At 43.8% G+C, this 20196-nt stretch overlaps 1 protein-coding gene and 1 long non-coding RNA gene across 2 annotated transcripts in view; one reads left to right on the top strand and one right to left on the bottom strand.

The window, feature by feature from the left end:
- Positions 1 to 20196, bottom strand: part of AOPEP (aminopeptidase O (putative)) — a 1575581-nt gene that overhangs the window by 440905 nt on the left and 1114480 nt on the right. The gene's annotated exons all lie outside the window — the stretch shown is intronic.
- LOC147727138 (uncharacterized) lies at positions 712 to 11815 on the top strand. Its single transcript, XR_015309311.1, has 2 exons — positions 712 to 843; positions 11579 to 11815. It is a non-coding gene; the product is annotated as an uncharacterized LOC147727138 (long non-coding RNA).

A 20196-nucleotide genomic window follows, 5' to 3' on the forward strand; every position in this document is an offset into this window, starting at 1 on the left:
AAACACATTATTCCATCTGATACGACTAATCTGATTAAAGTATATTTTGTCTGTGAGTCGCTCGTGTTGCAGCTACTTCCTTTTTCATGATCAAAAGCTAAAGATCAAAGCCATGATCAATCCCTGTACTTTAAATAAATATAATTGTGACAGCAGAGCAGCCTCTTTCATGGAAATGAAACAGAATACTCCCACCTCAGCGTATCCTTTGCAAGCCCAACTAAAGACTTGTTTCGTGTCTGCATGTGAGAAATGGTCATTGACTGCTCGTGACTATTTAGAACACAGGGTAATTTTGGGAGGATGTTCAGTGGGGTGCATATGAAGGGATGTGGTCTGGTATTTATAGCACTGCAGTAAGCTTCACAAGTCCAACAATATACTCATTGCTAAACAACGATACTGCTGGAGCCGGCTGCGGCTCCTCCACTGTAGCGGAGGAGTGTCGTCGTCCCCCACCCCCTCTCCCAGCAGCCTCAAAATGTGAAAAGTAAAACAATAATAAAACATGTTTATTTTCATTTTATTTTTCCTGTGATGTCGTGGGGGCGGGGCCATCGTGATGGCTGTCACGGAGTGGGAGTGATGGGCACTGCTATCAGTGCACATGTCGGGTTGGCCGGGCATCTCAGGACGGCCAAACCGACATGGTCACTGACTTGTCTCCAACCCAAGCTGTGTTGCTGGATTAGAGACAGCAGGCACAAGCTCCAGGTCTCTGTGGGAGTGCAAATCATGCCAGCAGCATGAGAGCAGCGTCTGGATTGGCCGCAAGGGAGTCTGGGACCCTGTGCCTGCAGTGGACTGGAGCCAGAGAGGAGGAGAAGAGCGGCGATGTGGCAGGTAAGTTATTTGTTTTTGTGTTTTATTGTGTGTTATACCATCAGCCCATTCCCGCCGCACTACTTCGGTTTGACACCGGTGCTACTGGCTAGATCTCGTGTTGATAAACATGGTGCAGGTTCAATGTGGGGGGAAACCATATTGTACTGTACTGTGGTATTTGTATAGTGCTTACTCGCACATGTGTGGGGCACTGAAGTGCTTATACATACACATAAATAGCTATGCCATGTATAAATTATGGTTGAGTGTGTGTTGTTTTGAGCCTATTTGGTAAGTGTTGCCATGCTGTAAATGATGACCACGAGGTACGGTTATTGTGTTATGCAGCTCCTGGCAGTGCGATGGGTGAGGGCATGTGAGAGACAGACATGCAAATTATAGTTATAATTAGGACTTACCAGCTCAGCCAAAGGAGCATTGGGATGCTGTGAACCTGTGCACCAGAAAGGGGGGTAGTTAGGGATGGCACAGTATTCATACTGTGCCATGCGCCAAGCAGAAATGTTGTTGAATAACTAAATAGATACCAAAAGAGCAGGAATGGCAATGGGTAACGAAAGCAATAGACACAAACTACTTTTTTGTATTTTTTAATTTTGTACTCTCTGTTACTGAACAAAATACATCACAGGAAGGAGAAATGATGTGGAACAGCAATCAACTCTGGCGACCTGAGCAGCGCCAGAACAAACTTTAAAATGCCTAGGTTCTGGCTACTCCTGCTAGGACGAAGGAAGCCAAAATTTGAGCAGGTGTTCACTCCCTAAACGCCTTTCACACTCTCGAAGGCAGGCAAACCCGAGTTCAGTCGCCAGCTAGAGAGACACCCTGTACTTGCGAAGGGGAGTGACGAAGCGCAAGCCAGATTGCTGCTCTAACAGTCCAAGAACAAATTGTCTAGTCTTGTGTTATCAGGCGGTTCCCATTCTCCATGTTCAGCCAATAATTTTCAAGGATTCCAGAGACCCTTCTTCTTTCTAGTTACATTCTCCTGATCTTCTAGAACGTCCTCTCAGAACAACTTCCACTTTCATTATTAGTAGTGAATGATGTTTTGGGGATAAAAAAGAGACAGCATAGTGAAATGAGACTTACCCTTCATTCAGTTAGGACAGCAGCATGGTATGGATTTGGTAGTTCACAATGTGCTCAATCTTAGCCCAGTTCTTCTCTGACCTGTGAGCCGTGTGAAACCCAGTTTTCGTCAATGCTTTCTCAAGTGAACTTCCCTTCCTAGCTCCTTTGTCTGCTCTACTTCTACTCTACTCCTCCCAGGTGGGCAACTCTGCTCTGACCTCTAGCCAGAGGCCTTTGACTTAAACAATAGTAGTCAACAGGTGCCAGTTACTACCATGGCCAACTCCTAATTGAACCCCTCTGAAGGCTGGTCCCAGCCAGCGGAGTTTGTTGGTTGAGTCCATTGGTTGATGCCGCTTTGGCCTGCTCTGGGACAGCAGTGCCTTTTCCCGCCTTATTAATTCAAAAGCTCTTGTCTTGGGTCGTACAGTCACACTGCAGGGAAGAATTAGACTACCCTTTACTCTTGTAAGGCTGGGCATTATTAGGAATGTGAGAAATTCATGTCATCTACTTTTGCACTTTTACACACAAAAAAATACGTAATTAAGCGGAATGCAAATGCCTCATTTTGCGCTATACTGGTGCATCTTTATTGGTTTTTTTTCACTTAATTCTGCACTGGAGAGTTTGTGCTGCATGCAACCCATATGAAAACGTATTGCACTCCAATCATAATGACACTGGCTGGTGTTTCAGGAGCGGCTAGGCATGTTTCACTGACTGTGGAGACATTTGATGGCTGTCAGGAGGCCTGTCTTCTATTGACCCAGTTATAGACCTGAGAACTGAACTTTAAAATTCTGAAAGCAGAGACAACTCCGCAAAACCTGCTGCTTTAATCACAACGTCACATCTTATTTCAATGATGATTTTGATACCCATATTTGGTCTAATAGATGTCCCGGCCCCTGCTTTCATCCACGTCAATAGTTTGTGATTTACACGATGTTACTATTCTACTAGGATCATCTGAACCCATGAGGAGTTCTTAAGTAGAAAGCTGCTGATTCTCTTTTCACTGCTCCTTAAGGAAGCTGCTACCCTCTACTCCAAGCATCCAAACTTAAGAAAGATAAAGACTTGACCTTGGCAGTACTGGCGGCCAATCCTGCCAAGGTAATGCACACTGTACCGATCTGGCTTCCTCGACTCCCAGGGGATTTACACGTTGGCCCATCGAGCAGAGCTCTTGATGCTCACACACTCTCACACTCTAATTAAATTGGTGCTGATGCCGCTCAAAGCTTTGCCAGTTATCTTTCAATGGAAACCAGAAGCAAAGCCCACATCTCCTCTTCCAGTACTAAACCTTCACACACTGGCGAGCTCAAAGGAGCTCTTTCAGGAAAAAAAAACAGAGCCAAAAACAGGAATCAAAATGTCCTGGAAAGAAGAGTTACAAAGACAGCAGAGAGTTCACAAGAAATGCCTTACCGGTGGTGTTGTAAACTCTCATCACTCAAAGACAACACTACTCTATGCACTCAAAATCGTATATTTAAATATTTTTGAGATAAAACAACGTTTACTATAGTGTGTATTCTGCTTCAGGCCTTGGTCAAGGAAGATTGCACAGGGAAACGCACAGCTGCATGACAGTGAATGATCCCATCTGTTGTGTGTTGTGCTGGTGGTTCGTTATCTAAAGGCGCTTATGGTTCACAGGGAACATGGAAAGGAAGAAAGGAAGAATAAAAAGGAGAGATGAAAGGAGGGAAGAAAAGGAAGAATATGAGGAAGGACCTATGACTGGACAGTTCTCCAAAGCTTTGCTGACTCCATGACAGTTAGGATTTCCATGTTACATGTGCTGTTGTATTTGGAAATAAGAGGAACCAGGTATTCACTGAATTGCTTTGATTTCCAAGGAAGCTTGAACAGGCAAGACTCAGAGGGTCATGTAGACCATAGTAAGAGACCTGGGAGCCTGCAAGGCCAACGGAGGCCATAGCTTCCACTCCCCGGTATAAGGCCACCCTCACCAGATGGCCCTCTGGTGAAGAAGGTGAAATGCCAATTGTGCACCATGTAGTTTTCGCCCTGCTCTGCATTTCTACATATTTTTACAGAACCGCCCAGAGCAGGCATTAGTGTAAAAAAACTCCATGACTTTGACAAACAAAATCGTTCCCTGCACTGTGGCCGCCACTGATATCCATGCCGAGCTGTCACTTGCCTCTGGATGACAGTCACTTTGATCAGTGATCCAGTGGTAAATGGACCAACTGTTTACGCCAGCAATGCCAGCTCAGGCTCTCTGAGTGGAAACACTTATATTTGCCTCCCTCTACATGAGGCAGGCGGACTACACGTTTGTTGGTCTCATCAAACTCTAAATGACCCCATACTCTTCGGAAGGGGTATGGGGTCTAAGAACATCTTCAGCTAGTACATATATATCACATACAATAAACGTAAAGAGCATATAGTTTACAACTTTTTAAATGTTAAGTGCATAGTAGCTATAAGACGTTTTATGTCATATATTCTTTGAGTTACCTTAGTAATCTTCTACATCTTTTCTGTGCCCAGCTGCGAAAGTTTGTGGAATGTTCAGGGGAAATCAAGGTTATTGTCAATGATGAACTTAATCTATGACAACCAAGTTTAGCATCTGCTCAGGGAGCATAGTGTTGGCATATCTTACTGTTCAATAGTCTTTTGCAAATTTTCAGAGTCTCAATGATATGTGCCATTTGTTTGGGTAGGCTCTGTCAAGCAGTTCATGTCAGGATAGTCTTTGGCAGTGCAAGCTGTTTGTATGCTCCTGTTGCTTGTAGTGAGTGAACAGTTGGTCACAGCAGCACAGGGGACCTTTGGTGGACGTGGGCAGGTCTCAGTCACGGTTATGAATGTGCTGAAGGGATGCAATGCATTTTCTGTAGCTTGTAGTCAGAGGTGCTGGCTAGCAGTTGAAGCTCAGTTTAGATTTGCATGCGCTTACATCAGTAAAGGGCCACAATAGGGTACCAAAGCAGAGTCACACTTTGGCCTTGTGCCTGCAGTTAATGCGGCCAGTGAGCCTACACATTATGGGGGAATGGGCTGTCAATGGTCATGGACCACCACAGGGGATACCACTCACAAGTTCCTATGTTGGCCGCGCGCCTACAGAAAATGCTTTACTGATCAGAGTACTTACATCTTTGCGTTAGGCAGGGCAATGGTGCGTGCTATTTGGTCACGGACCGACATAAAGTTAATTCGTCATTAACTTTCGTCATTCGGCAAGGCAAGTAATAAACAGAAAGGATAGTTTCTCTCCTTCTCAGCAGGGCACAGAAACAGAGATACTCAACACAGTCCTAACGATCTACTTCTCATTACATGAAGACTCCCAATGTTTCAACTCTCTTTTCCCAACACTAGGGTGCAGTGCTTTGTCAAGTAAAAGTTGGACACTGAATATGGTCGAGCGGTCAACTTATATGGGGGGACTGCTAGCTGAGTTCAGTGGTCTGAACAAGTTCAAAACTTTGTGGGGAACAAAGCACAGTGAAGTGCATTTTCCTTTGGTGGTAGTTACAGCTTCGTGAAAATCATTTGTAGGTGAAACTGCCACCTTCCCTTTAGTGGACTTATGTATGTGTTTATTTCCCAGTTTTGTAAAGAGCTACATGTCATCTTAAGATTACTTCAGAGCCCAAGAAGAGGTGATAACATGCACTCCACTTAGGAGATAGCAGCATTGAGCCCAATATAAAGAGTTAAGGGCAAAATAGGTATTCCTCAACGTGATCACTGGCTGTGCAGAGATCAATAAGCAATTCTAAATAGTTTGTACGAGTTTCCTGAATAATTGGTGGTTGGGTTTGGGTCTTACTCTAGGGTTGGAAGTATTCCATAGTTTAGGGTTCATGTACCCCTAGAGATCAACGACATTGTTCCATCTGCTTGAATTATCATTTCGGACCAGGTGGGCAGTAGGTTTCTAGCTGAGGTGTAGTGTGGGTATTTTTTCAGATGCCTTCTTTGCCTTTGCTGCAGTAGAATTGCGGGCTGAGCACAAAAACTTGGATTTGTTCTTGCTTTTTATTCAACGCTAGTGGAGAACATGGAGGGTAGGCTTGATGCAGTTGTGTTTTCTTACAAGGCCTACCAAGGCCCAGTAGTGGTTGCATTTAGAGAAAAACTGGCCTGACAGTTTGGGCTGGACTTTTCCCACAGGAGCAAGCCAATGCTTATTTGCATGTGGCTGATCTCTTTCTGAATTGGTGTGGTGGGTGAAAGACAGTGCCCTGAAATGTGGCTAGAGCATCTGCCCGTGGCTGAGATTTTTGCATCATTACCTTTGTGTTTTCCACAGCATGATGGGTTTGCTCAGATGTGCGTCCTAGAGTTTGTATGCCACATGACTCAAGCTGTACCTCACTGAACAGACTTAACTTGGCATAAACTGGCCTGAGGTTGCTTATGTTCTCATTCAAAGTGACCAGGACTGACAGTTTGTGCAGTGCAGCAAGAGAAGGCAGACTGAGATGTGGCTGGTCTCTATCTTAAGTTGCATAGTTGGTGAAACACAATAGATGGATTGTAGCCCCAAGCTGCTGCCAGTGGCTGAGACTTTTGCAAGAAGTCCACTAATCACCTTTGTGTTATTCCCAGTGACTCAAATAACCCAAACCTGATTTTTTGACTGATTCAAGAGATCCCACTGGATCAATGACAGCACAGCCCAATTATGAGTACCACCTCTGCCAACATTTACATGTACTTGAAACACAAAGGGGGGTTGTGCCCTATTAAGTGCTGGGTAGGACACCATACTATTGTAAGTAATAATTGAGAATCCAGTCGCTTTTTACTTCTGCCACTTTTTTATTTTGAGCAGATTTTTTGAACACCACCGTATTTAATCAATAGGTGTTGTAGTTGATTTTTTTGAATATACAAGTTACATCACTTGTGTGGATTATTCTAATTGTCTGGGGATTTGCCTTGTCATACACAAGTGGGTATATCCTATGTACAATACTTACATTAAACAGTATAAACAAACACTTATGTTCCAAATATACAAAAAACATTTAAACTATACAATTATCACAATATACATTTACACGAGGAAAATGCGAACTGTACCCTACTAACTGATTTCAACACTAGACCTTCTTCATAACAACTTTTTATATTTAAGGTCTAGTAGCGCAAAGGTGAAGTTTATGACTGTTAGTTTTTCGTCATGGTTTGCAGTATAATGTTCAAAAACTTTGCGCTAATAGAAGTTCATTTATTCTGGTGAACCAAAAAACATGTAGGCAGTTTTTGCTCTCAGCACAAGCTCAGAAGTCATGGGACGCCGAGTAGCATGACTAGACGGAAAAGCTACCCTCTGTGTATTCTGCAACCAGACAAACGAGTCAGTCACAACGCTACTGGGCGTCCCATGATTTCAGAGCCTTCGGTTCTACCAACGGTTGATCCCTCGGCCCTACTCGGGAGAACCTTTGTTGCTGTTGGTGTATCTGGTGAGGACTTGGTCTCCTACTCTTCCACCGAGATGTGAACCGCCTTCCAATGAGTAGTTAGTTGTTTATCTAGGTCCTGATGAAATTCCACGATCTTTAAGACCACATAAGGCATGAAACATGTTGACCGCTATCCTCACATAAATGCTTGACAAGACTATTAGAATCTCCCCATACAAGCAGCAAGGCATTTTAATTATGACTTGGAACCTGCCAATTAGAGTTAGTTCAGCTGGTTCCCATAGTTATTTTCAAACTCACACTCTTCCTACACACTGCTCACACTTGTATATACACCTCATGCCCTACACACACCCGCTTCATCCACGGTCAAGAGACTAAAAGATCTACGGCAAAGAGCCCCTGTTGGGCAATGCAGCGCTGCCCAACGAGAAGCTGCTCTATGAAGAAGCATGAAACCCTTCGGGGTGTGTGAGGGCCCTTTCTCCTTATTGGAGCTATTTCACCCCTGTTCCTCTCTCCTTTTTAGGAACAGTACACCTTATGATTTACTGAACTCCACAGGTCTCAATTGTGATTCTATGCAAAAATGTGGGAAGTAGGTACATAGCTATCGAAATATTCACTGAAAAAACAATAAAGTGACATTATAGTTAGGTAAGGTACTAAGATTTTTGCTGTCCTTAAAAAATCTTATCACTATGGCTGCTGGAGTCATTCCTCTGCTGTGCTGGGCCATAATAGAAATGGGTGTGGTCATGACGAGCTCAGCTCGTCATGAGCACACGAGAGGTGTACGTCAAGGCGAGCTGAGCTCGGCTTGAGCACCGAAGGGGTTATAAATGTACTAAAAAAAACAAAGCTTAAAGTTACGTTATAGTAAGGACTTGTAGAAATATAAAATCTATTGTTTTAAATCCAAAAACACTGAAATTTACCATTTATAGTTTACTGAACCCCCGCCATGCACTGCTCATCACCTCACACATTACATGTTAAATTACATCAATGAGTCGACTGTGCGCAGTGTAGGGTTGGATGCAGGGCATGTCCTTCGTCTAGGCCCTGTGCCCAACTACACGCAGGCAGCCACCCCCGATGCCAACCGGCCATGGTCACGCAACCCCCCGCCACCCCAGTCACCCAGCACACAGTAAAAATGTTTTTTGGTACATCAGTACTCCTGCAGTAGTCCTTCTGTACCCCCATCGGACCTCACTGGGATCCCACGGGAGTACCTCGGGACTCGTGGCACAAAACAAATATTTTGGCCCCTCTGGGGTTTCCTCTAGGCCCTCCCACCTCCGAAAGGGATGTGGTGGTCAGGATACCCCTGCTCTGCACCCTTGTATCTTTTATTTTTTTATTCAGAACACAGGGACCGATCCCAGAGTCCTAAAATAGCGGCTGCAACAGTTCTGTTGATGTTGCAGACAGACAATCAGATTGACAGAGGGAAAGCCCTCTCAGCCAATCAGAATGCTCATTTTCTAAAATGTGCAATACAGTGGTACTCCCACAGGACCGGCTGTCCAGATATCACTATATTCTAAAGCGTAAGTTCTCAAAAATAACTAAACAGATTTACATAAGGCACATATAACACGCTTTCTGAGTCAATAGTTAGCATTCTGCGAATTTTGGTGCAATTCTGTTCTGCCGTTTCTTCTGTATCGCTTTGCAAAATTCCTATGGAAAATTGCCTGGTAAAAGTGCATCTCAGAAAGCCCTATTGTTTTGATGCACCTGCTTGGCAGATCACCCCAAAGCTTTCCAGAAGGAGCTAAAGTGGATTAACTTTTTATTTTTTTATTTTTATAGTTTCATGATGATTCGTCAAACGGGACCAAAGTTATTAACAAAACAAAAATTGCCCCATCTATATATAAAACACATAGGTGCACAAGCTTCATGTATGATTGTCCTTTGTAGGTGGCCCCACCATTGTATCTGTAGCCCATTCTGTGCTCCCGAGCCCCTAAAAATCGCTTCTAAAGATGCCACTTGCCATAACCCTTCTAGTGGAGTCGATGGGAAATTCCTGTAGGTGAATTAATGTCCTGTATAAGGAAACGATTGTAAAGGCATCATTGGAGTCAAATTATCTGAAGATGACAGAATGTTTCCCTTCACTGATTTACTCCCCAATATCTCAAAGATCACCACATCTGTATATAACACCCTAGTGATCAGCAGGCTGGGCCGCTGCCAAAGCTAACTAGAGGGAGTTCAGCACCACTGTCCTCTACCTGGAATAACATGATTTACTTGGCACAGTCATCTCACCACATAAATTTCCTCGAACTAACTGCTGGGATGTACGCTCTTATGAGTTTCAAGCACTCCCTACAGGGGAGGTCGGTCGTCCTGAAGATAGACAATGTTTCCGCAGTGGCCTACATCAATCGGTTGGGAGGTACGAAATCTACCGACCTTTCCAACCTGGCCAAGAGACTATGGATGTTCTGCTTAGAACACAAAATCGGACTCAAAGCGGAGTACTACCCAGGGAAATCGAACATCTCTGCCGATTGGAATTCCAGATTCCTTTCGGACTTCAGCGACTGGAAGCTCAACGTCGCTGTCCTCGACTCGCTGAATTCTTGCTGGGGTCCCTTCGAAATAGACGTCTTTGCGAGCCGTCCCACCTCTCAACTAGATCATTACTTCAGCTGGATGCCGGATCCCGGTGCTCTAGCAGTGAACGCATTCCTCCAACCCTGGTCAGGGATCAATGCATACGCCTTTCCCCCATTTGCAATGATCCAGAGAGTCTTGCAGAAAGTGAGGCAAGACCGATGTTCTCTAGTCCTCATAACCCCCTTCTGGCCGTCACAAGCATGGTTCCCCACTGTTCTGGAGCTAACTTACGAACTTCCCTTTCTGATACCTTCTCTAGAAGATCTCCTTACAGACGTAAACGGAGGTCCTCAGCTCCTGACCCTATCAGGGAGTTTCACCCTTCTTGCTTGGAGAGTGTCAGAAGATCCAACAAAGTCTCAGGACTTTCGACATCAGCTGCTACTCTCCTCAGAGAGTCATGGGCGCCGGGAACTCATTACAGATACAATAATATCTGGAAATCTTGGTTTCGTTGGTGCCTGGAGAGGGATTTGAATCCCATACAGGCACCTATCATTGATATAGTAAACTTTCTGGCTGAACTTTTTGACAAAGGTTTGAGTTATAGATCGATTAATTGCTATAGATCCGCTATCTCTACGGGTCATGTTCTTGTTAATGGCAAGACGGTCGGTAAAAACGTCATTGTTTGTAAGGTTATGAAGAGCATTCATCTCAAAAGACCCCCGAAACCGAAATATGATACACTCTGGGATGTGAATTTGATTCTAGATCTTTTCACCTCTTGGCCCGACAATTTTCTTTTGAATAGAAAATTTCTCTCTATTAAACTCGCCACTCTTCTTTGCCTGTTCTCTTGTCGTAGAGTTTCTGATGTTAAAGCTCTGGATATTTCTAACAGGTCCTATAATTTGTTTGGAGTCAAATTTCAGGTCTACAGAAGAACCAAGACCATGTCTGACTCAATCTTTTATCCTCGTTTCGACCCTTGCCCGAAACTTTGAGTAGTTGAATGTATGAAAACTTATGATCAGACAATGTCTAACCTGCGGCCTATTGATGAGAATCCGCTTCTTATTTCCTTTGTTAAACCTCATAAGGCCATTTCCTCAATTTCAATTGCTAGATGGGTTAAGTCTGCTATGACTCTAGCAGGTATCGATATATCCAAGTTTCAAGCTCATTCTCTCAGAGGTGCTATGGCGAGTACGTCTCTTTTGTCCGGATGTAAGTTGGATGATATTCTAAAAGCTGCTGACTGGTCTAATGCTAGTACCTTTGCAAGACACTATTGTAAACCAATTGAACACATGTCTAATGTTGTTTTACAAAGCCACCAACATGCATAATGTAGCCTCCGTTCTTGTAATGAAATTGCGATTCTCCTATTAACATGCCTAGAGAATCTAGATTTCATTAAAGACATTCATTATCCCACCCATCCCATTCCCTGTTTGGCATTTGGTGTCTCTATATTATTTTCTCTTATAACCTGATTGTTCATGTTTTTTCATTGAAATGTTATTTCTGATATGCTTGCATTGCCATGTTATTTAAATTGTTCAATTCGCTTCTCTTGACATGTTTTATGATTACTTTGTCCTTTTGGACACAATTTTGATTACCTTCTTTCTTTTCAGATAATCCTTCTACCTGAGCTACGTTGTCGGATCTCTCATTGGCTGGTTGCCTTCTTCAGCTCTCCTTTGGATTTCATTTCGAGTTCTCTTCTTTCTACTGGATCTTCTCTTCGCCTGATTTAAAAGAGGCAGATGGTTGCTATGTTATGTCTCTTAGTTTATCTCAATGTTCTTTTGGAACCTTTGTATTATGACTCATGCGGCTGCATGGAACTGTAATTAAAAGTCATTGCATAATGTGAGCCTCTGTGTCTTTAATGAAATCTAGATTCTCTAGGCATGTTAATAGGAGAATCGCAATTTACTTGGCCCAGAGAATGCTGCTCAAGCTCCCCAGATACCATCCTAGATCACCCCACAACCACGAAGACCCAGTTTACAGGATTTGAATGAATCCCATTATAGTCGTAGATGACTTTACACTTTACAGCCAAATTAGGATTAGGAGCTGCGAGGAACACCGCACTGAAGTTGTTTTCCCCACATACATTTAGTCAGAAAAATCTTGCAGAATGTGCATGGTGCGACGGACCTTGACTGCAAGAAAAAAATGTATGAATTGTTGAAGAAACACAGATTCCTAACGCAATTCTACAACTCATAGCGACCACTCCCTAATGGGCTTCAGAATAAGCATACTCCAGCAGTAGCGGGCTGTCCCTGTCCCTGTGGGGCGGGCCGGAGGAAGCCTGCTTTCTCCAGCCCCAGCAACGCAGCTGGAGAAAGCTTCACTGCGCATGCGGCCAAACCCTCATGTGCAGAGAAGGGACAAGGGAGTGCACTACCACTCCCCACACCAATGTCATCCCCCTATACTCGCCCCCATGACTCGTCAGTGTCCCTGGGGCGGGTCCAGGTGGATTAAAATAAAACTATAATATAACGGGTTTAAAACCCGTTTTATTTTTCGGGTGGTGGCAGGGAGGGAGGTGCTCCTCCACCCTAATGGACGGGCCGCTGCAGTACTCCAGATATCAGCAGCTCCAGGTGCGCGATTATCGATTATCATTCCTGCACATCACGTAATGAGGTCCTAATGAAGCTGGTTTGTGCACTAGCACAAGGAATTGGAATATTTACCTCATGCAGTTCTCATCAACTACATGTATGGCAAGGTTATTTGCCAAACACAAACTAGTGACGGCACACAAATTTCAATGCACCTCTTCCAGATTTCGCTAATTTGAATTGCTCAGAACACTTCCTATGGAATAAATACATTTTGAAGTCGGGCCCAATCCTGTACCTTTTTTTACAGAGCTCAAGAAAACCTTCAAGACCCACCTGTTATGCCTTAAGGACATTACCTTAGAAAAAATAAGGAGGCCCCCTCTTTTTATTTGTCTAGGACCAGGGGGAATTAATGCAAGAAACCACGGATTGTCCCAAGTAATAGGCCACAAGCCTAAGCAGGAAAGATTCTATCTATGCCTACATGTATAGTAGAGCCCGAAGCAGCAGTGGAAAGCAAGAGTATAATTTTACTGGTCTGCTCACCATGTCCACTTCTGATTACCAGAGACAGCACCCCGTGTCTGGCTCCATTTTGGGATACTAGGTTGACATCTATTAGTGGGATCACCTTAACGAATTTATTCGGAGCAACTCCTTAGGTAACTCTTGGAGATCTAGAAGACACACACATGGGAAACACCAGCCAGGAGGCACCATATTTTGACTGCAGTACCTCCTAGCATTTTTCAGCAATATCATATTCTTTCAGTCTACCTTTTTAGTAACCAGATCAGTAAAGTCAGCAAAGTAATACATGGAAAGAGCCACCCAGCCTGCGCTGACACCTTGATGCACAGCAGGGACGGCAAGTCACCAAAATGCCCTTTGACCTTTGCTTTCACACACACACATATTCACACGTACACACACACATATTCACACGTACACACACTCTGCTTATGTATACACACACATTCACTAATACATGAACTCCCGCAAGCATGCACACAACATACACTTAAAAGCATTTTTTTGAACTTCTCATCTGTCAGCAAAAGTAATTTTCCAGCGATTTGTACTCCATTTTTATAAATCTATTCACTATTATTATAAAATGATTGACAGAAAACAATGAGAGATGGGCCCCAACCGATGTCCATAAGTACAAGATCTACCTGTGTTCCTGGCACTGATTTCACCACCTCTGAAGCAAGGGGTCGCAAAAGCAGTGCCAGGGATCACAAGGGCAAGTCAGAGGTCGCACTTAATGACGTCAATGATGCACAGTACTTACAGCACTGCAGATTAAATACTTAAATACAATATTTTGTGTATATCTGGGAACAATGAGCATCTCTTCATATACATTCTTTATTTAAAGCTTGTTTAAAATGCACAGATTAATTGCTGTCCTTTGGGAACTGCGGCCACGTGAATTATTGTTTATTGGGAATATCGGCCAGCCTGGTAGGAAGAGTATCTAAGTCGGGCTTGGCTAGTCTTTGAGATGTTAAAGCATTAAATATTTCCAATAACCATTTTCTCTTCCTGTAAATAAAATAAAAAAACAAGTAACAACACACATCAACGTCTCATTAGAAAATCAATAAAGCTTTTATGGAGTAGTTGCTTGGATACTAAACCATTTAATATTGATAAAAGCAAAGTGCTCGACCCACCCTGCCACGACGATAGACTGCCCTTCTTTTGTCGACTCGTCAATAGTTCCTGAAAAACGAATTGTCATAGGAAAACACTGTCTATTGCAAATCAATATATGGCAGTCAATCATTGCAGGAGGCGGAACAGCGAAAAAACACAAGTGTTTCCTAATCTGCTCATTTTCTGCATCTGACCAGAAACAACAATCAAATTCACATAACCCCAATAGGACAGCATACTGCACACCAGTGCATTTTTTAAAGGACCACCTTTAGAAGCCAGTGTGCAGACAACTTCAGTACTATTGTGTGTTTGCACCCCGAAAATCCTGATAGAATTTGTTGTTCTCACATTTTCTGGTCTTCATTAAATCCTGCAATCAGGTTTCTGTCCAGGCGTGCATACCTCTGTTTAGATATTCTTTGATCCAAAAACCACTTGAGGAAGTGTAGAGGCAATGATAGGATCACCCTCCAGAACGTTATAAGCAAACAAGTAGATTCTATCAATGTGAATGCATGAATAATTTTTAGTGTTTTTTTATATATAAATAGGTGTAGACTATCTATCTATACCGTGGGGAAAAGTGCCTCTCTGCAAATGGCAGAAAGAGGGCACTATGTGTTGTTAAAATACCCCTCACACACTATGAATCCCATAGTGTCATTCTCCCATCATTGGGGTCTTCCCGTCCCTCTACGGGGCGGGGCGTGCTACAACCTACGTGATATGCGGGAGCACTTAGTTATTTGACGATAGGCTATGTGATTGGTGCAGACAGTAGTGAGTGATAGGGAGTGTAGGGACCTATATAAGTGAGTGTTAGTGCAAAAAAGGGTTAAAAAAATTCCCTGGCTAGTCGAAAAAATTAATTTAATGGCTTCGCCGGCTGGGAACGTTAAAAAGGGGTTAGTAAGTAGAACAAAACGTGTAATCTACTTATGTCGACATGACATGTTTCATAGGCAGTTCCCTCCTGCCTACTCATCAGGACCTCTGTTTGTCCCTACAGAAAAGTACTCAGTTTTTGACTAAATGTAGTGAGCCTATTGTCCTAGGACCCGGCAGCAAAAATCGGCTGGCTGGTCTTGCTACTGGGCTTGAGTTGGCCCAAGCGAAGCTGTTTTGAAAAAAGACCTGTTGTGGCCTCTGTAAAGGAAATGGGGGAAAAAACAAAACATTTAAGACAAACGATGTTGTGGATTCACTGATTGCGTGAGTCACAATGTGGCATAGTACCCACATATCAATACACTATATATGCCTTCAAATTCATATTGAAACAATGAGATATGATTTATACTCCTTGGTTAGTTGGTAAATACTTCAACACGAGTCAGAGCTCACACTTCGACCCACATCACACACACACATTCACACAGAATAAAACAAGAGGTTCCAAACTTGGTGTTCGTTAAAAAAGAGGTAATTCTGGGTCAAAACCAATGTGGATTTAATGGTAAAGACAAAATGGTTCATTTGAAGAAAATGAACAAGCATCCGTCCGAACTTGGTATGACTGTTAAAACGCATACATTCAGCCCGTCAGTGCCATGCTTAGTGAGCCTGCGTCTTCGGGCTTTTGCGGTACTCAAGAAATAATTATAAAATGAGCCTATTCGTACTGGCTTTTAGGAAATGCAAAATTAAGGCGATTCATCTAGACAGGCATCCGTCCGCACTAATGTCACGCTCAGAATACATGCATGGGCAGATGTGTTCCGTGCCTCATGAGCCTGCGTCTAGGGCATTAGCAGCTTACTGTGGAGACAATTGTGGAGCAATCACTCGAGGTGCCAGTGAAAGAGTGTGGCTTTTCTCACCAGTACAAGTAGAACAGTATCAGACCATGTTTTTACAGACCCGAGGTCAGGGTCTCACTTACGTGACCGCTTCGAGCAGAACAAGTCATTCCATACCCTTCGGCAGCTTCGATGAATTACCGGAGACGCGGCTGGATCCGACATCTTATACCGGAAGTTGGCGCGCTGTGTCATGGTGATGCGGGACCTGTATGAAAGGCTAAAGTGCTAACAAAAATGGCCGTGCCCGATGGGACGCTGCCGGGTGGTAGAGTCTGTTGTCTATTTCTGTCGCACGTTGTACAAATCTACTAGTTATTGCCGTGAACTTCAGAAAAACGATGTTCGATCTTATTAAATATAATAGGGCGGCACAGTCGTTTCGAAATGTAAAATTAACATACAGGCTATGACAGTAACCAGATATTCATGAGCTTTTACCCTGACTGCTTTGTTATCGCTAGTAGGGTCGCCTTAGGTCCATAGTTCCCCCATAGTGTTATGCAAAACCCTCAGGCAGCAGTGTGGAGTGGCTGGTGATAACCACAGGTACCTTTCAAAATGCAGGTGGGATCATTGGGTCCTTCTGAATTGGTCAAAAAATTGGTCAAAAAATTGGCAATGCATGCTGAGTATTGTCCAAACGGGGAGGGCAGAGAGAAAATTAAAGTTGTCCCCATGGAATGCCACCATTTAAACCGGTGTTGTTGGTGTCCAAACGAGTACATCAAGGAATTGCCTGCTCATGTACCAGCCACTCCCCACCGAAACGACTGTGCCGCCCTATTATATTTAATAAGATCGATCATCGTTTTTCTGAAGTTCACAGCAATAACTAGTAGATTTGTACAAGGTGCGACAGAAATAGACATTTAAATATTTATCACAAGACCCAAGATCTGGTAGATGGTAACCTCAAATGGGCAATCTCCTCCCTACGACCCCCAATTGCCTTATGGCGCTCCCTTCCCCTTACAGTACAGGGCCGGGTGGCCCTCTCTAAAATGGTAATGTTGCCAGGGCTCCTGTACTATTTCGCTAATCTGCTTATTCATATTATTATAGCACCTTTCAAATGCTGAAGCAATGTTGGGAGGGCTCGTATGGAACACGAGAGTAGCCCTGACCAAACTGCAACTGCTGATGGAGGGCAGAGGGTTGGGAGTTTCGGTGGTTGAGTACTATAATTTGGCAGTGCAGCTCCAGTGGCCCTCTAGATGTTTACCTGGTCGCCCCATATTGGAAGTGTGACTGAGGTCAGAGACATGCGTACTGATTCTTGTGCAAGAACGGTTTCTATTACCCTCCTTTGGGTAGCGCATGAGTGCCATCGTAAAGCTCTGTAAACCACACCTGGACTTCCATTGTATGCTGCAGAGATCCCACCATGCTCTATTTGCGCCTTTTGAAAAAGCATAGGTCGCGAGGCAGTGGCACTTTGGAAATCAGTTGGGGTGGGAACTCTGGGTGACTAATTCCATGACGATGCCCTCATCGCATGACAGAACAAACAGGTCTTCCGGCGGGTCAGTTCCTGATGCATAGGCACCTTGTTCAGGAGCTTGAGCGACCGTAGGGCATCACAAACACAGACCTGCGCCTCACCCCCTAACACAGGTGCTCCTCACAAAGGTCAATGTACGGAGACTGAATTCCTGGCTTACCTAAGCCACCTCCCATAAAACTCACAACCCACTAGGAACCCTCCTGCAGACTTGGGAAGGTGACATTGGCCGTGAAATGAGCCAGAAAGAACGGTGCTCATACATCTGAAAAAGGTCTCCTGCAATACCCGCTTTTAATACATACAGTATAACATATTGCATAGAGCCTACTTAACACCGGCCAAACTACACATGATATAACCTACAGCATCACTAGAATGCCCTAGCTGTTTCGCCCTTGAGGCGGACATGGTAAACAAGTTTTGGACTGTCCAACTGCTTGCAGGCATTAGGCGCAAGTTTGCACTATCCTTTACCAAGTCACAGGCCATGTGGATTTGGATTGCATGAGCAGCTGCTTACTAGACCCCTACATGCTTACCCAATGTGGGAGGCGCCTCCAACCGATTTATTGACCGGGCGCTGCTAACCATCAAATAGGAAGGCCCGACGCTACTAAGCATGCTGGCAGGACGTGACTAACCAGTGGGGCAGGGAAGAAGTTTATGCGCTCTGTCGGAAAGAGGTACAGGGATTGAGCACCCCATCTTGACCACGTGGGACGTACCCTCGCTGCCCTGCAGCCCAATGGCGATGACAGCTCTGAATAACTTGACAAAGTTTGTGTCTACCCCATAGTGCCCCTCCCACATAGGTACAACACCCCCCAAGCCACCCAAAAGAGTGGATACAATATAGCATGGACGATACTGCACTGCCCTATGGGGTCCACATACAAACCCCAAGTTGATACTACCGCCCCCACCTCAAGTGTACTGCATGGAAGACTACACCACACCAGTATTGAATGCATGCAGGAGGGGTTCATAGGCTCACATTTCGGTTTGTGTTTATTAGTTCCATACTGCCATGCCATTGTGAATTCCTGGAACGAACAATGTTGGCTCTAGCACAGCTTAACAAAGACAATTCATTCGCTTTCCAGTAACACTTGTCATGGTTGCTGTAATGCACTGTGATAAAATTCAATAAAGATGCTTTAAAAAAGTTGTGAGTTTGTCCTTGACCAGTGAAAGAAGAGAAGACCAGGGTAAGCCCCAACAATCAATACACAAAGGAGAACTGGAGCATGTGGGCTGACTTACATGTGCCTGGGAGCCATCACATATACATTTTTCTGGCCGTGCTTTCCACATGACACAGAAGAGAGGATAGCACAGAACAAAGAAGACTCAAGAAAAAATAAGAATGAATCTATCTCTTTGTAGAAGATACCACACTGTCTTTGACAAGGAGTCAAATGGCAATCAGGATGTGAAGTGAAGTGAAGGAGAAGGAATGAAGCTGCTCATTTTCTTAGACCCCATAATAATAACAACAATAAGAAGAATAACAAACAAAATGATAATTTGTTTCTATGTAGTGTTTGTTAACGCCATTTCTAACCTCAGCAAATAACAGATGTTGCAATTACCAAATTGAATGGTACCCAATTTACTGACCTCAGACGGATGGAAGGCTGAGATGGCCTTGTCGAATTCAAACTTCCAATTTGCAGATCAAAGTAAATGTCGGAGGTGTTTATCAAAATAGATGTCAAAGGCATTTACCTCACTGGCAAATTGGCAAACTGGCTACTAAACCACTAAATGCTGACAGTATCACTTAGGTACCAAAAAAATAAATAAAGCTGTTTGCCTTGACCCTGTGCTACCAGGCGAGAAAGCGAGACAAAAGGGAAAACTTGAGAAGTGCTTGAAACTATAACATAAAACCTAACAATATAGGGCTATTCATTTTTTTAACACAGACCAAGGGAACTGCCTAAATACCACCAGGCACTTGAAGGTCCCTGTAGAAATGGCAATGCTAAGTAACAGTTAGCAAGATCTAACGCCGATGGCTGTTTTACTTCTACCAGCAACAAAACACTTTTATATAGCGCTGTTCTATCTACAAGGGAATGGGGCACTTCAAATCAACATCAACAATTAGAAAAACTGTTTTTTTCAGTAGGAGCTCAGTAGATATTTCCTCTTGAATGTCCAAAAAGTCCAGTAAGGATGGCAGAAATGTAGATGTGTTTAATGTACGGAAAAACATGTATTGGCCTGCCGCGCAATCATACGAGTGCCAAACATGAGATCAGAGACTGCAAATCTAGTGCCCTGTGTAAGAAACAAAAGGAGTAATAGCATCAAGTGGAGGAGGCGAAACTGTAGAAGATGGAACAAGACACAAGCCATTAGATCTTTCTCCAGTAGGACCTCAGTGCCACCCTGTGTTCCTGCCATTAAAGATAGACTCCTTTATGTAGACCAAAATGATCTTATGAACTTCAACCAAGAAGAAATGAACGTCCACTACCACACAATAAGGACCAGTTGATGTGTGAGCGACTGATTTTATTCTCATCTTCATAAGAGGTACCGTAGAGGCCCCAACGAATCACATCACAACATTGAGCAGAAGATGGGACAAAGACTGAAAGAACTACAGGAAAGAAAATATCCAGCCACAGACTGAAGGCCTATGTCAGGCTCCAATTCTATGGGCTGGCAAGGAACACACCAGT

This window comes from Lissotriton vulgaris, chromosome 3_1 (genome assembly GCF_964263255.1).
Source record: "Lissotriton vulgaris chromosome 3_1, aLisVul1.2, whole genome shotgun sequence".
Taxonomy (NCBI): Eukaryota; Metazoa; Chordata; class Amphibia; order Caudata; family Salamandridae; genus Lissotriton; species Lissotriton vulgaris.